The sequence below is a fragment of the Mauremys reevesii genome, linkage group 3 (genome assembly GCF_016161935.1).
Source record: "Mauremys reevesii isolate NIE-2019 linkage group 3, ASM1616193v1, whole genome shotgun sequence".
NCBI classification, from domain to species: Eukaryota; Metazoa; Chordata; order Testudines; family Geoemydidae; genus Mauremys; species Mauremys reevesii.
Window position 1 is genome coordinate 112,454,222 of NC_052625.1, and position 18,352 is coordinate 112,472,573.

Here is an 18,352-nt window from a genome sequence, read left to right on the forward strand (position 1 = left end):
GAATAATTTTTGGATGTTTTCCTACATTTTCAAACATATTTATTTCAATTACAACACAGAATACAAAGGGTAAGTCTACACTACCTGCCGGATCGGTGGGTAGTGTTCAATGTATCAGGGATCAATTTATCGCGTCTTATCTGGACACAATGAATTGATCTGCTAATCGACGCCTGTACTCCACCTCGGCAGGAGGAGTAAGCGCAGTCAACGGGGGAGCTGCAGCAGTTGACTCGCCGCTGTGAGGACAGCCAGGTAAGTCGAACTAAGCGTAGCTGAAGTTGCGTATCTTGGTTCGAACCCCCTCCCGACCCCCGCTAGTGTAGCCCAGGCCATAATATACAGTGCTCACTTTACATTATTTTTTATTATAAATATTTGCACTATAAAAATTACAAATAAAAGAAATAGTATTTTTCAATTCACCTCATACAAATACTGTAGTGCAATCTCTTTATCGTGAAAGTGCAACTTACAAATGTAGATTTTTTTTTGTTCCATATCTGAACTCAAACAAAATAGTGTAAAACTTCAGAGCCTACAAGTCCACTCAGTCCCACCAAGTACTGCAGTGCACTCTCTTTCTCACAAAAGTTGAACTAAATGTAAACAAACTTGTTTGTCTGAGCAATTGACTGAACAAGAAGTAGAACTGAGTGGACTTGTAGGCTCTAAAGTTTTACATCATTTTATTTTGGAATGCAGTTATTTTTTATATATAATTCTACATTTATAAGTTTAACTTTTGTGAGAAAGAGATTGCACTACAGTACTTGTATTAGGTGAATTGAAAATACTATTTATTTTGTATTTTACAGTGAAAATATTTGTAAACAAAAGAAATATAAAGTGAGCACTGTACACTTTGTATTCTGTGTTGTAACTGAAATCAATATATTTGAAAACATAAAAAAATGGTATTCTATTCTATTGTAGTTTAACAGTGCGTTTAATTGTGGTATTAATCATGATTAATTCTTTTAATCACTTGACAGCCCTACTTCCTACCTAAACTTTTCTAATCATAGAGATCCATAAAAGATGTGTGCTGGCTGGGCCACAGTGGAGCATTTCAGGCCAAAAGCTGCCATTTGAAAATCATTTAAAGGGACACCATCAACAGTTTCTATAATTGTGTGTGCCAGATCTTCAGCTAGTGTAAATCAGCATAGCACTATTGAAATCAATGAAACTCTGCTTATTTACTCCGTCTGAGGATCTGACCCAGTTGTCTGGATCTCTGAACGCACCCTTCTTGCTTCAACAGGCAGAAAATTTTAACTGATATCACTACAGTATGTAATGGAAAGCAAGGACTTTCACTTACAGCATTTTATCCCCAGGGCCACCCAAAGGATTCAGGGGGTATGGGGCAGGGCTGGGTCTTTGGCGGCAATTCAGCAGCGGGTCCCTCTCAGGATGAAGTGGTAGAGCAGCCTAAGTGCCACCGATCGTGGCTTTCCCCCCGCCCCCCGCTTGCGGCATTCCGAGGCTTCGGCAGCGCTTCCGCAGCGGGTCCTTCACTCGCTCCAAGTCTTCCGCTGCACTGAAGGACCCGCCACCAAAGACCTGGAGTGAGTGAAGTGAACTGAAGTGCCTCCTCCTTTGAAAAATACGTTTTTTAAAAAATCAGCATTATCTTTTCAACTGTGTTTGAAGTTAGTTTGCAGACACTAGTTCAGCATATTTCCAATTTTTTCTTTCTTTTGCTTTCCACCCCTTTTGCTCTGCTACCTTCTATGAGAACTCAGCAAAATGAAAGTTGTAAAATTCTAGATCTCTGAAGAAATGTTTGGGGTGAAAAACAATCTCCCTGAGAAATCCCTTAGGTTGATCTATTTTAATACACTTCAAGAGAGAAAGAATTTTCAAAGTGAGTCTCTAGGCACAATTCTTATTACACTCAAAAACCTGCTTGGGGAGAGATGGGTTCCCAGTAGGAGCAGGTTATTGGAGAATTGGAATAATGACACTTATAGTAAGGAACCTTACATTTATATACTATTTTTAACCCAAGGGACTGCAAATTGTGGACCAGACTGTGCACCTAAGATCTCCTCTGTACACCGATTTCCCCCCATGATGCATGAACATTGGAGGCAGCTGTCTCTGCTGGAATATCTTTCCCTTTCAGAAGACCCTATGGAGCTGGTGTCTGACTCAGAGGGAGGGAGCTGGGACTGGATGGGTCTGTGAAGTGAGTGGCCTCATAATGGGGGGAGCCAAGTAGATTACTTCATCTGTCCCACCATCCCCATAGAGATTGCCAAACTTTGAGTGATATTATTTTTCTTTCAGAGACCTTTCCCCTCAAAAGGATCCCTCTAATTTCCCAAGTTCCATGTGTTTTTGGGTAGGTACCACCGCTCATTCTGTGGGGGCAGGGAAAATCCCACTTCCCTGATGGAACACCAAGCAATGCAGATTTTGAGGGCTAATCTTGCTCAGGATTGTTGGGTTGAAATATTTTACTTCTGTGGCTGGCAAATATGGATGTCAGATATTCATTTTTCATTCAATGCTTTCTTTTATTGACTGTAAGAAAGCTGAAATGGCTGGTTTGCATTCAGACTGATTTTGGTGTGTCCACCTGTGGTGGAGATACGTAATAGCTTATGGCTTGATTTAGGTCTGTTAGTGTTTGGAATTACGTTTATTTTTAAAAATAAAAACTAAGCTGTCAGGGTTCCCTCCCCACTCTGAACTCTGGAATACAGATGTGGGGACCTGCATGAAAGACCCCCTAAGCTTATTTCTACCAGCTTAGGTTAAAAACTTCCCCAAGGCACAACTTCCTTGTCCTTGGACGGTATTGCTGCCCACCACCAAGTGAGTTAGACAAAGATTCAGGAAAAGGACCACTTGGAGTTCCTGTTTCCTCAAAATATCCCCCCAAGTCCCTTCACCCCCTTTCCTGGGGAAGCTTGAGAATAATCAAGGTGAGCACAGACCAGACCCTTTTGTTTTTAGGACACTAAAAACCAATCAGGTTCTTAAAAGCAGAACTTTATTATAAAGAAAAAAGTAAAATAAGCACCTCTGTAAAATCAGAATGGAAGATAATTTTACAGGGTAATAGGATTTAAAACACAGAGGATTCCCCTCTAGGCAAAACTTTAAAGTTACAAAAACAGGAATAAACCTTCATTTTAGCACAGGGAAAATTCACAAGCTAAAACAAAAGATAATCTAATGCATTTCCTTGCTTTACTTACATTCTTGTAATCTTAGATGCTTATTTCAGGTAGGGTTTTAGGAGAGGGTTTTTTTCCTGCCTGGTCCCTCTCTCTGTTCCAAGAGAGCACAAACAAAGCCTTCTCTCCCCCTCCCCCAGATTTGAAAATATCTTCTTCCCCCTTGGTCCTTCTGGTCAGCTGCCAACTAGGTTAATTGAGCTGATTAACCCCCTACAGGTAAGTGATTCTGTACCTCTGGCCAAGAGGGCTTTTATATTACTGCATACATAAAGGTTGTTACCTTTCCCTTTATATTTATGACATAAGCAAGCAAACAATTTTGGTGGTAATCATTGTAAGATCCAATCCCTACCTATGAATGCAGGCGCCCCGATTTATTATATAGCAGAATCCCCTTAATGCAATCACCTTTAGTGGATACCCTATTGTCCGAAGTAAGCAGATATCTCTATTAAGAGATGAGGTCACTAAATTACAATCTGAAAAACCTTAATATGGCAAAATAAGGATTAAGAATACAAAAAGAAAAATGATATGCACTGCATTCATCCATAGTTGAACTTTCTTCTTCTTCTTTTTTTTTATCCTTAAATATTATTTGGCAACTTCTGTATTAAATGACTGGAGCTCAGAATTTCACACCTGTGAAGCACCACTTCATAATATAACACTCTCTGAATATATATTCTCTTTAAGTGGAATTTATGCTAATATTGTTTTAATTAAGCAGCATTCATTACCACTCACTATCATTAGGTTAATCCAGTTCTCTGAGAAATGTCCCAGTTAAGTGGTCAGTTGATTAAGCGAGTCATGATTAAGTGAATTATACTGTGACAAAAAACTTGCTAGCACTGTATTGCTGGAATGTCTGAGTCTTGATCAGTATTATTAGCTAATATATTCTATCAAAAACAAACAACTGGTTCTCAATGTTGCAACTTTTCAGGGGTCTCATTGGGATACAACAGAGGGGAAACATTTTAAATGAGTTTCCTGGCTTCCTCCACGATTAAAAAGTTTTATATGGCTCAGTTCCATAGTTTGAATGGTCAGGGCTATAATGATGTTCAAAAGTAGAAGCATTGTTCCTCAGGCTGCTAGTCTTGGCTACCACTTGACATTAGCTTTCCAAGATATGGCAGAATAGGATTAGAAAACAAAATCTCTTGCACTGGTCTTGTAAATTAACTGCATTCAGGCGTACTAAATAGAATACCAACAGTAAACAATAAGCTGCCTTTATTAATGGGTCAAGCTAGCCAGTGCTTTTTGCCTTTTGTGATTTGCATCAGCTTTGCCAAGCACAATTATATACATTGAGAAATACTCATGGAGAGGAAGAATGACATACAACATGGGGAAAGCATGTTGTTTGAAAAGTGTAGACATTCTTAGACAGTCCAAACAAAGAGGTTAACATCACTGTATTATATGTAATACTTCCTCTCCATGAGTATTTCTCTCTCGTTCCCTCTCTATATAAAATGACTACAGTCACTTGAATGTCAGCACAGCTAAAGTTGGCAGATCCCAGAAACAACCTGAATAAGTAGGAAACATATTAAGACCTTAACCCGCTCCCACTAAAATCAGTGGGTAAACGCCAATTGGTTCCAAAAGAGCCAAATCCTGCTAGATCTTACTTGCTCACTGACTTCACTGGGACTCCTCGAGTGAGTAAGGTGAGCAGAATTTGGCCCAAATGAAAATTGAACCATAATCTTGCACTCCACTGAATTCTCATCCAACCACACGAGATGCCTAATTTTCAATCCAGCCTTATCTTAACCTTCAAGAGAATCTTAACAAGCAGAAGGCTGCTGATCTAAGCCCTAGAAAATCTCTAAGGATCTCGCCTGAATTGAAGAATGTGTGATTACTATGGGAGAGATCACAAGATAGTAACCTGCCCTGAGAGCAGCCCAGGAGGGAGATTGTAACTTGGAACGTTTCTCACACAGAGTGAGCCATGCTGAGTCTTTACCCTGTACTGCGCACATCACCTGATGTGCCAGTGCAGCTACGCTACCTGGCACATTGTGGGGACAGCCAAGACTGTGCCTATTCCCTGTCTTGTTCAACCCCATCCTGCCTCCTTCATCAGGGTGGAAAATAGCCCCTTTGCAAAAATCTGATTTCACACTCGCACTGCAATCTGTGTTGAGAGGAGCTGGCTCCATGTTAGACGGGCTACAGAATGGCTCTGTATCAGGTGTGCTTCTTGGGTCTGATATTTCGCTATTGAAATTGATGGGGATCTTACTGTAGTTAACGCTTAAGCTTGCTACAGGATGTAAAAAACCCAGTACCCCCTAAAACAAATAAAACCATTGAAGTTTCTTAAATAAAATCCTTAATTTGCTCTAACATAGAACATCTGTTCTAAATTTGAAAGTCCCATGATAAATTGTTGAGATCTGTCATAAAAATTACGCCACATTAAAAGATTTATGTAGCTCAGTATTTCTGGCCTGCTTGACAAGGCTTACTGTATTTTAGGCATAAATCAAGAAAAAGGATGATCTTTAAAGGAAGTTTAATTATGACTCAGTACACCCAATTGAAAAGTATTCTTCAAATCAAGCTTCTGTATTTCTCCAAATATAATCCCAGCCAATTAACAATAAATATTTCTTGTCATATACTTTAGTAGATCTTAATTATGGACTTTATTAAGGTGATGAAATACCAAATAAATATTAAGAGCCGCCACATTGTGAACTGCTTACTTGCATTGTGGAGTGGTTACTTGCTCAGGGCCTGATCTGAATTCCATTACAGCCAATAGTAGGTTCTCCATTGACTTCAGTGGTCATTGGATCAGACACCTGAGGAGGCCCACTAGAGTGAATGGGATTACTCAGATGAGTAACCACTCACCAGTGTAAGAAAGTGGCTGATAATCTGGCCCTAGAAATCTATTCAAAGAGGCTATTAACACTGTAAAGTAATATATGTTACATTATTCAAAATCAACTGATATTTAGTTAGCAATTTGATTTATTTATTTACTAAGTGCTAGAAGCCTCATAAAAACAGGTGAAAAGATGGTTCTGGCTCCACTGAACGTCAATGTGACACAACAAATCACTGACAAGAAATGTCTATACTGTTATAGCTAAGATGCTTGCACCTTCTGCATATTTCCTAATAAAAATCCAGTAATACTTCAGTTTCCCAGATTTGGCGAAGTCATTTATTTAAATATTCATGTTTTTTCATCCTCCTCTGTCAACTAACTTTGTATAGCTCTAATCCCATCTCAGATCTCCCTACGCTATTTTGATCTTCGACTTCAAATGTGAAGTCTTTTGAATGCATAGATTCCCACTGAAATCAGTGGCAGTCTTCAAATTAAAAATTTATTTGTCTGCGGGGAAATGATCTTCTTAAGATTGCTGGAACAACCACCCCAAATGTACAATCATCTCTTTTGCTGTTTTCAGCTTAAACTGATTTTAATCTTTTTTGATTAAAAACACCATTGCCTTGGTACTGACAATTTATAGGTCCAGTTCCAGCCTGAAGCAATCTGCAACAACTCGGTTGTTTCTCAAGCGAACTTGAGAAAACCGGAGTTTAGAATGTAAACACCAATAGATGGTGTTAGCTGGCATTATTATCATAACATTTTGAAATGAAATAACTCCCTAATTTTTGAACCTGTAGAATTATTTAAACTCAGTTCCTTTTGTTTCGGCATCACCCTTCTATACATACTGAAACATTTTACAAGCTTAACTTTGGGATGCTCGTTATTAGTAATATCATTATTTTACACCCGTTGTGGTAGCACTTATGTGCCCCAGTTAAGGATCAGGGCCCTGTTATACCAGACACTATACAAACAAATAACACAAAGACTGCCCCAGAGAGTGCACATTTGAACAGTCTTACAGTGGAGGTTGTGAGAGCATGATTGGAAGAAAATAGTTTTAGAAATAGGAAGAACGACCTGCTGTGGAGTTATTCAATGGTTATCTGAAACTAGGTCCTTTATATAGCGAGAGGAGTTTTAATTGGAGGAATTTCAGGCAAAATTGTCCTCATGACTTCAGAAGATCTTTAGCCCAGAATATATTAGGTAGTGTTTCCTATTCCAAATATAACAAGTGTGGAAGGAATAGTGGAGTCTCATGATTCCCCCCAAACCCTTTTTTCTTTTGCTAAAGTAAGCAAATCTGAAATACATTTCCCCAGATTTATTCCTAATAGACATATTTTTGAATCTGCTGCTAAGAGTGCGACAGACACCAAAATTTCAAACTGTCAGGAAGGATTTAGAGGCATAAATTTTACACAAACCCATGTCACATCAGAACCCCCATATTAAAGATGTTCTACTGAGCTGTGCATGAAACCTAAAACTGCTGGAAATTTCTTTCAGCTCAGTGTGATTCACAGAGAAATGGGCTAAAAAGAACACAGTGTATTATTAAAAATATCAGCTTGACACAGCTCAGCAAGTGCCAATAGCAAGTGTACTTAGGAAGTAGAGAAAATGCTTAACTTCATTAACTCCTTCACATCTGAGCTTTCTTACTTATGTAAGGAAAGAGACACTAAATTTTTATGAAGTTGAGATACTAATGAGATGAACGACAGGTCTAACGAAATGCTAATGAGAGCAACGCAATATAGTGTCAGTAGAGTAGAAGGCACTCAGTTCTCTCAGGTTTGGTAAACACAAGCAACTGCTAATTTGCCAGAAGTGGATTCATGAACTTAGCAAGGGAATTTAAATAATAATAGAAAAAGACCCTGTGTTCTTATAATGTAGTAACATTTATCTTTTTTTCTCTTATTAAAGGTTCTTACTGAATTTAAAAATAATGCCTTGGGTTCTCCATCTGTCACTGTTTCATGTCTCAAGGGTTAAGAATCATTCATCACTACCAACTAAACTAGCAACTGAATGATTTCTGCATGGCTAAGACAGTCCTTGTCTATTCAGTGAATTCCTCAGTAAGAGGAATAAAGATCTTCTGAAGTCATGAGGACAATTTTGCCCGAAATTCCTCCAATTAAAACTCCTCTCACTATATAAAAGACCTAGTTTCAGATAACCATTGAATAACTCCACAGCAGGACGTTCTTCCTATTTCTAAAACTATTTTCTTCCAATCATGCTCTCACAACCTCCACTGTAAGACTGTTCAAATGTGTACTCTCTGGGGCAGTCTTTGTGTTATTTGTTTGTATAGTGTCTTACTATAGAAACCCAGAGATTATTCACTAATTTTAAATGAAAATGTCATTTACCAAATGGGCTCAAGCCACAACATTTTGTACCTGGACCCAGATTTTTTAAACATTCAAATGTCTGAGAAAGATATGGCACTAAGAGAGGAAGCAATCCCCATTGTGTTGAGGGAAGCATTGATGGTGAAGCAAAGGAGGGCACACAAAATGAAGTTGCTCGAGTAGCATACTCTGCCTTCTCTGGATAGCTACCTGAACTACAGAGTGGGGGAGGGAAGAGCTGCTCAGGGCAACTCCTGCTCCCAAGGGGAAAATGATGCATCTTGTGTGGAAAATGTGTAAATTAATGATGAAGGTTTCAGTGTATCTCCCTTCTTCAGCTTCCCCACACATGGAGGGGGAACTTGCATGCAAGGGAGCCAGAGACAGCATGCATGTGAGCCCATCCCTCCTGTCAATGACTGCAGAGATGGGATAGGAGGTGAGTGGAAGTCTTTTAGTTTGATTACTCTGACTGAAGATGCAGTGTCTTGGGCCATGTTTGTCTGGCAAATTTAGACACTTCAGGTCCCCTTCCCTTCCCTTCCCTTCCCTTCCATGGTACCTTTTTCTCTGGCATGTTTTCAGTGCACAGAATCCTAAAGAGTTTTAGAAATATTTTTCCCCTTCCATTGTTTTTTACCATAATGCCCTAGTTTCTCTAGGCCAGATGAGTTGTGTGTGGTGTAAATCTGGAGAGGGATAGGAGTGCCAAAGTGGGCTTAAGGTTTTAGCCACTTCTGTGGTTCCGTGATTCACAACTGATCATTGCCAGTCCACACCCCAGCACAAGAGAGCACAAGCTTCAAGCTGTTCTATCTTACATCAGCTTCTCACAACCTTCAAGAGGCCGTTCTGGCATTTGGGGACTGCTGGGGAATAGGGGCACACTTTCTGCTTCACCTGCACTGAGTTTAGGCAAGTGTTACAGATACAGGGGGGATTCATTAAACAGGAGTTACGGCTTCTTTATGCTGTTGGAATGGTACAAAGTGGCTGTACAGACCCATAGCATCAGGCCTAATATGTCAAAAACTGTTCATTCTTGAAGTGTCGCCTGAATTTACCATGAATTCTTCTGTATTTGTAAGAATAAAAAAAGAATTTAAAAGTAGAGAAAATAAATACTCCTATACAAATTAAGCTCCGGAGAGAGCACTCTGCCTCCTTTCCTGAACTTCCTTATGAAAATAACCAATGTTCTACCAGCAGGAATTTAATATAGATTCATAGTCTAATGTAAGCCTTGGGTCTTTGACATTTTTTGTTGAGTCTTAATTGATTTTTGACTATGGGTTACTTCAGTTATTTTCATTGTCTTCTTATCTTCCTCCCTCCCTTCCCCCCGGCCCCCAGTCCTGTAAATAGTCTTGCATATGGTTCATTTTAACTTTGACTTGAGTGGGACTACTCAGCATATACATGTTTGTAGGTTTGGGCCCTTATTATGAAGGTCTACTACTTCTGACTATGAGAATAACTCTTGGTCTACCAGCTGCTCAAACTGGGAAAACTGACTTATTTAACTTTGAGTTTGTTCTCCGTTTATAGCATCAAATTACTTGTTCCAATCAAATTACTTATATCCCCAGACAGAGGAAAAATATAGGCAGTGAAAATAAAAGCAATCACTCAGCAGCTTCAGGTGTGCTTTAACCTTTAGTTTATCTTGTTCTGCGATTTACTATTGTCCTCCCAGGGGAAGGAATCTCTTTCTCTTTAAACAGTTTCTTTCAATTTATACACATCAATAATAATTTAGCCTATGTTTCTCTGATTTTTGGTTTGTAGCTTACCTTTTGCTTAAACACCGAATAACATTAAACCATCACAGCATTAAACAATCCCCCATAGCGTTGGCACATTTTTAATGCAAATATAACTAGCACTCTAAGCTCTCAGAGGAGGAGGCACAATAATACTCCTAAATGGCTACAATGTTTGGGTTCCTTTATGTCACGGTTAAAAAATTATTTAAAAAAATAAAGATTTTAACACTTTGAGCCAGATTTTGCAGCTCTTTCTCATCTGAGGCATCTCAGGTGAAGTTAACTGCGCTACTCATGTGAGCAAGGGCTTCAGGGTTTGCGCCTTAATCACTCTCACATTCTGGTCCAATATATCCATTTACGTTACACCTCATCTGGGTTCCATCTATTCTAAGATTCATTCATGATCCTTTTAACAAAGCATAGCCCATCATATGCCTCAGCAAAATGTGTTTGTTTATCCTCTGCAGAAGCCTCCATTATAGTCAAAACAAGTTTAAAGTACCAGAGTCCAAAATCTAATGATGGGTTTATCACTGAATCAACAACTAACTGTGTGACTTTGGGCATATCATCACTTAAATTCCCTATACCTCAATTTCCTCATCTGTAAAATGGGAGTAATAATACTACCTCATAGGAGTTTTGTAAATTGATCAATGTTTGCAATGTTCATTGTCTTTGGATATCTCAGGTGAAGTGTTATAGAAGTGAAAACTTATCTCTGGCTCTTGCAGTATTTAAGGGCTTTCTTAAACGCTACATTTTTTTCCTAACCTTTCTTAATTTTTCTCATCGAATTACATTTGTTCTTGTTTTCCCCCTTGTGAAATATTCACTTACTAATCACGCACATTCTGGTCAGCACTGTCACCACACCAACACAAGCACCTTCCAAAGCCTGATAGTTATCCCTCTTCTTTAGCTACTGTACAGCTCACCTCACTGCATAAGTAAGTTTGTTGTTGTTGTTTTGTTTTAAGTCTACTAACTAAGTTTTGACATAGGTAGCAGGGAAAAAATTCACATGGGACTGTGTGCTGTATTTACTGATCTACAATTCTTGTTTATGTAAAGTAAGCAATTTTGCCTTGAATGCAAATGGGGTTTTATAATTCAGTTTCAGAAGTTGCCTCTTGATACCACTGTTGAGGCTGCAGTTGCTGCTGCTCATTAGACATTGTGTAGACTCATCTATTTTGGATATCAGTGGGACTAACTTTGATTCTAATACAGAAAAGGTGATTATTATTCACCCTGTCTCCTTTATTTAGACTGACATTGATTCACCATCTCTAATCTGCAGACTTTTGAGACTGGTATTTTCCTTTGGGCAGGGTCAGATGTTCGAAGGAGAACATGATATCCCTGTGCTTCTTTGCCAAGCAAAGTTTTTAATATTGTTCATTGAGTAAAATACTTATGTTGTTTTGCCATTATCTTTGCACTCCTCTGTTTAATGCTAATTATTTAGGGCTGTAGCAGGGCAGTTACCCCGCTCCTGGGATAAAAGGAGTGAGAGCAGCTGAGGGAGTAGCTGGTCACAGGTGTGGCCAGCTCAATCAGGGCACAGCTGACCCTGATAAGAGGGCTGTGAGTCAGGAGCTGGGAGAGTCACTCCAGCCCTGGAGTGGGCATAGGGGTTTGGGGTTCCCCTGAAGAGGGGAGACCCAGAGTGTGCAGTGGCACAACTGTGAGGCAGCACCCCAAGGTAAGGGGCACTGGGGTCCAGGATGGACATGGGGCCAGAGGTGGTGGAGACAACAGGGCCAGTAACCAAGGGAGAGAAACCAGCCAGCAGGAGGTGCTCCAAGGCTGGAAAGAGCTAATTCCTGGACTAACCAGAAGGAGGCACCGTGGCGGTGAGTGCCCGCCATGCTATATGGGCCCAATTCTCCTGCTGTATAATACAAGTCCCATTGGTATTATCATAAGTTACTTGTACCCTGAGGTGAGTGAATGCAGCCCTATCTTGCTTAAAACTGGCTCTCCTTTTTTTCCTGTTATTTGGAGAACATCTTATTAAACATACAGATCACTATGGCCCTGATCCTGGACACACTTATGCACATTGCTTAACTTTAAGCACATGAATAGTCCCAGTGAAGTCAAAGTTAGAGTTCAATTCATGCATAAGTCTTTGTAGAATTAGAACCGATTATTGGGTATTTGACTATTATTTGGTACCAATAATATGTCATTTAACTTCCCTGTGCCTCAATTTTTCCATCTGTAAAATGGGGGAAATAATACTGACTTCCTTTGTAAAGTGCTTTGAGAGCTATAGATGAAAAGCACTATGTAAAAGCTGGGAAGTATTATTAATTATTATTGTATAGGTTTATTTATATGGCCCACATCACAGGAATATTTGCGCACCAGCTCACAGGTGTTTTGTGAGGCATAATCAATGTTTGTCAGTGCAAGCTAAGATCATCAGGGTCTTTGATGTTCACTAGTAAAGCAAATGGAAACCTTTATTAATATAAGAACACTAGGCTGAACTTCACAATAATTCTGTTGGTTTAAAAAAAGCCCTGAAATATTTTTCCTGATCCTACAAGGGTTTGAATGGCTAATGCAAAGAATATAGAGAATCCTCAACTTCCAATGGGAGTGGAGAGCAGTCAGACCCTGGGAGGATTGGTCCCACATTGTGAGCAACAGTTGAATTCAACAACAAAAATTGAAGATAGTAAACAGAAGAAATTATCATAACACAAAAATAGGGTTACACACTAATAGGCGGTGAGTAGCTGTCTGCCCAGAATGAGCTTCACAGTGCCTTGTCTATCCCTAGGACACCTGGGGTATATAGTAAGTAATTCATTGCAGCAGTGGCAAAGGTGTAGCTTACTTCCCACACATCTAGCTAGCTGTGCTGGTGAGCATGTGGGAGGTCAAAGTCATGGGCTTTTACTATTTCCTACCCCTTCCTGGTTGCTTGGTGGGGAGAGCTCGGTGGTTTGAGCATTAGCTTACTAAACCCAAGGTTATGAGTTCAAGCTTTGAGGGGGCCATTTAGGGATCTGCCACAAAAAAAATAGTTGGGGATTGGTCCTGCTTTGAGCAGGGGGTTGGACTACATGACCTCCTGAGGTCCCCTCCAGCCCTGATATTCTTTGTCCAGGTGGGGGATCAGCAACCATATAGACATGCTTGTGTGTCACAGAACCCAGGCCCAAAATCTTGGTAGCTCTAACACAGCAGGGGAATCCACCCTTCTATGCAGGTGCCTAAGGGTAAAGGGGACACCTAGCTTCTAATAAGGAATAAATTCAGCATATGCAACAATTGCTACAGAAAAGGAAAAGGCAAAACATTATTTGCAAAGAAAATCTAAGGCTATCCCTAGCTGCTACAAGAGACAAAGGGAAAAAATTAGCTAGCAACATTGTCAGTAAGAGTCAAAGGACAATAGCATCTGGGATCTAATGGTACAAGTGTTGAATTCAGAGTGCAGAGAGCAGGGCATTGCCAATTTTTGTTTTGTCTTTTTGTTTGTGGTGCAGAAATTTCCTCCACAGAAGAAATTCCCAGATTTTGTTGTGTCAAGTATTCATGTAGGAAAAATGAGGACCTAGAAGAGAATTCAGCCTGGATCAAAAGGAAACAATGTATTACTAGGACCAGTGTTGTCATCTCCCAGGAGGAGTTTTACTGGAAGCCCAAGGTCAAAGTTCATTGTTTTAAAACCGTGTTTCCCCAAAAGATTTGTACTGGTCTGCAGGCCTACATATTGTATGTACAAGTTTGTATAAGATCTGCCAGTATTTTCTTATTCTTTACTTTGAACACCATATTTAAGTTCTCCAGAAGAATGGGACCGCAGATAGAATCATAGAACTGGAAGGGACCTTGAGAGGTCATCTAGTCCAGCTCCCTGCACTTGGGGCAGGACTAAGTATTATCTAGACCATCCCTGACAGGTGTTTGTCTAATCTGCTCTTGAATCTCCATCACTGGAGATTTTTTTACAACCTCCCTAGGCAATTTATTCCAGTGCTTAACCACAGTTGGGAAGTTTTTCCTAATGTCCAGCCTAAACTGCCTTTGCTGCAATTTAAGCCCATTGCTTCTTGTTTTAGGGAGGTTAAGGAGAACATTTTTTCTCCCTCCTCCTTGTAACAATCTTTTATGTACTTGAAAACTGTTACCATGTCCCCTTTCAGTCTTCAAAGTCCCCCTTAATATATTCTCCAGATTGTTAAATCTAAAGCATGAAGGGTGAGATTCTGTGCAGCACAGAATTTGTAGCCCAACACCATGGTGACTTTTAAGCCACCTTTGCATGCTTCCAATCCTGGGCTGCTCTGGATATGTCTAAACTGCAATGTACACCCATGCTTGAGCCCAGTCTCAAAGCGAACTCCTCTGGGGTCTACACTGCAATTGACCTAACCCAGGGTCCCAGGACCCTGCAGAGCTGGAGGGTCCAAGCTCAAGTCAAGCTGGGACCCAGAATCCAAACCCTATTGCAGTGTAGCCACAGCCCTGCTTGATTCAGGTTTGGGGAGACATCTGGAAGTATCCCACAATTCCATGGGACAACTTCCTTAGTCCCCTTTATACCAACAATCTGCAATCCACTCAATTGAAAACAGAAGCCCCTTCCCATCCTTGTCAAACAGCAGCAGCTCAGGTCAGTGTAACCCATTCTGTTCTTATCATGGATCCGCAAGCACATTGTCAGAGAGCCTCCTGGATTTGCAATAGAGAGTGAACCAATCAAGCCTTTTACAAAGCAAGCTGCTTCCTGATAATGTGCAGGGCATGCAGTAAAGTTTTCCTGTCATGCATCATGTTCCTAGAGCTAGAGCAGCCACATTTCGGGGGGCGGGGATTCTGGGACTCAGCGCTGAGCACTGCCATGTGGATGTCAGAGCCTTAGCCCTTTTGAGCATGGCTCAGAAAATTCTTTACCTAGGGTTAAAATACAATGTAGATGCTCAAGCCCAGGGTTCCCTAACATGGGTCAGCTGGCTCGAGTCCCGCTAACCCAGGGCAGTGCAGCAGACACACATTCCATCAGCTGGAGATGCCCCTGGCTATAATTTAAATAACCCTGGGGGCCTGCCTAAATTATGGCAGCCTCCCTGGGCTGCCCTGTGGGCCACAGCACTGACTGGATTCTCTACAATGACGATGCTACGCCCCCAGTATGCCTCTCTCACCCTAGCCATGGCCCCAGCACATCCCCTACACTAGAATCTGCAAGGGGATCCTTGGTGAAGGCCTTACTGCTGTCTTCTTCAGTGCCTGTGAGGCAGCAATCTCCCCCTGGCTAGAACTGGGGCTTTCAGGGCCCCTTTATGGTGTTTCAGCTCTCTGACCTGCTGTAAAGGGCCAGAGTGAGAGTTCTTAAACCCAGTGTAAATAGACCAGAGCTGGGGTGAGGATTTAATGGAGGAAATCTGTTGTAGAGTCAATGGACCAGACTCTGGACTCGATTTTACCACTGTAAATACTGTGTAACTCTAATGCAACTGAAGTCATTAATATGCATTTACATCACAGTAACTGAAATCCAATCCCACCCAATGAGTGAAATACACCCCCAGTTTTAACCCCTTTAGTTTAAATGACATTAAACCAGGAATAACCCAGTTTGGAGGAACAAGTAGGCAAGAAACAACTGAAGGAGTATAAAGACATTCCAGCGCTATACCCTTTAACAGTAGAGGTGTGTTAATAGCACTCACCCTTTTGCAGCATTTTTGTCTAACAGGGAGGTACGGTAGAGAGGATGGTCCAGTGGTTAGGAGCACTAGCCTCAGACTTAAGAGACCCATGTTCAATTCCCTCCTCTATTACAGACTTCTTGTGTGACTTTGGGCAAGTTACTTATCCTCTATGCCTCAGTTTCTCATCTGTAAAATAAGAATAATAGCACAGCCTTATCTCACAGGGGTGCTGTGAGAATACATTCAAAAAGATTGTGAGGGAGTCAGATACTACTATCATGGGGTTCAGATAAGTCCCTTAGACAGATAGGGTTTTAATTTATTGAGAATAAATATTGAATGAATTTCCTCACCAGCTGTGTACTCCTTTGATAAGCAATAAAAACCAAAGTGTTTAAGTACTCTTCAGATCCAATCCTTCCTTCCTTTGGCACTCAGAACTCTCAATGGGTATCTAATGGATGCGGAATCAGGCCCTTCAATGCCATAAAATATCAATTTAGTAATCAAGAAGAAACCATGTGGTAGGGGAGCCGATCTGGCTCCAAAGCTGTGTTTACCCCTCTTGTCAAAAAAAATGGAAGAATCTTTAATTTTGTTTAATAATTTTCCCATCGTGAGCAATTCAATTGTGAATGTGCAGCGAAAAATAATAATGCATTATGTTCCAGAAGGGCTCTGGGGGGTGGGGGCTGCATTAGAACATGTGGTACTTTTTAATTGTTTTTCTCCCTGACATTTTTCCAGACACATTTAATTTCTTTAATCTCAGCAAGGTCACATTTGGGCAAGTAGACGGGTTGTTTGTGGTTTTAATCAAACAGTGGCACTAATTTATTGCTGTCTGACAAACTAAAACAGAAGCTTGAAAGCAGATTTAACTACATGGATTTAATGTAGTGCTGTGGTACCTAATAACATGATCAAAATAACATAAATGACCATGAAAAAGATATGTGAAATCAATAGAATTATGGCTTTCAAATACTTAAGCGTTAACTCGTCCCCAGTAAGTACATGCATAACATTAGTGGATAATCTTGAAAACGCTATTTATGTATTGGAAGTTGGCCTAGTGGGGAGGACACTGGACTGGGAGACCTGGATTATATTCCCATCTATGCAGTGCTATATTCCCCTGGGCAAGTCCCTTTGTGCCTCTGTTTCCCATCCCATTTGAGCTGGGTGGGAAACGGTTTTCCTGTCCTTTGAGATTTTGAAATATTTTCCTCTCCTGAAACAGGATAAGAACAGAAGAAAGGTCATACTGGGTCAGACCAAAGGTCCATCCAGCCCAGTATCCTGTCTACCGACAGTGACCAATGCCAGGGTCCCCAGAGGGAGTGAACCTAACAGGTAATGATCCCATGATCCCTCTCCTGCCATCCATCTCCACCCTCTGACAAACAGAGGCTAGGGACACCATTCCTTACCCATCCTGGCTAATAACCATTAATGGACTTAACCTCCATGAATTTATCTAGTTCTCTTTTAAACCCTATTATAGGCCTAGCCTTCACAACCTCCTCAGGCAAGGAGTTCCACAGGTTGACTGTGCGCTGTGTGAAGAAGAACTTCCTTTTATTTGTTTTAAACCTGCTGCCTATTAATTTCATTAGGTGGCCCCTAGTTCTTATATTATGGGAACAAGTAAATAACTTTTCCTTATTCACTCATGATTTTATATACCTCTATCATATCCCCCTTTAGTTTCCTCTTTTCCAAGCTGAAAAGTCCTAGTCTTTAATCTCTCCTCATGTGGGACCTGTTCCAAACCCCTAATCATTTTAGTTGCCCTTTTCTGAACTTTTTCAAATGCCGGTATATCTTTTTTTGAGATGAGGAGACCACATCTATATGCAGTATTCAAGATGTGGGCATACCATAGATTTATATAAGGACAATAAGATATAATCTCCGTTTTATTCTCTATCCCTTTTTGAATGATTCCTAACATCCTGTTTGCTTTTTTGACTGCTGCTGCACACTGCGTGGACATCTTCAGAGAACTAGCCACAATGACTCCAAGATCTCTTTTCTGATTAGTTGTAGCTAAATTAGCCCCCATTATATTGTATGTATAGTTGGGATTATTTTTTCCAATGTGCTTTACATTACATTTCATTTACCATTTTGTTGCCCAGTCACTTAGTTTTGTGAGATCTTTTTGAAGTTCTTCACAGTCTGCTTTGATCTTAACTATCTTGAGCAGTTTAGTATCATCTGCAAACTTTGCCACCTCACTGTTTACCCCTTTCTCCAGATCATCTATGAATAAGTTGAATAGGATTGGTTCTAGGACTGACCCTTGGGGAACACCACTAGTTACCTCTCTCCATTCTGAAAATGTACCATTTATTCCTACCCTTTGTTCCTTAATCAGCTCTCAATCCATGAGAGGATCTTCTCTCTTATCCCATGACAACTTAATTTATGTAAGAGCCTTTGGTGAGGAACC

General features: G+C 40.5%; 1 long non-coding RNA gene across 1 annotated transcript in view; it reads right to left on the minus strand.

The window, feature by feature from the left end:
- LOC120401760 overlaps positions 1-16,372 on the minus strand; it is a 116,244-nt gene extending 99,872 nt beyond the window's left edge. The window contains exons 1-2 of the long non-coding RNA XR_005596715.1: positions 16,248-16,372; positions 15,913-16,080 (exon numbers count right to left, since the gene is read on the minus strand). This is a non-coding gene — a long non-coding RNA (uncharacterized LOC120401760). The remainder of the gene's footprint in view (positions 1-15,912; positions 16,081-16,247) is intronic.
- Between the last annotated feature and the right edge of the window lie 1,980 nt (positions 16,373-18,352).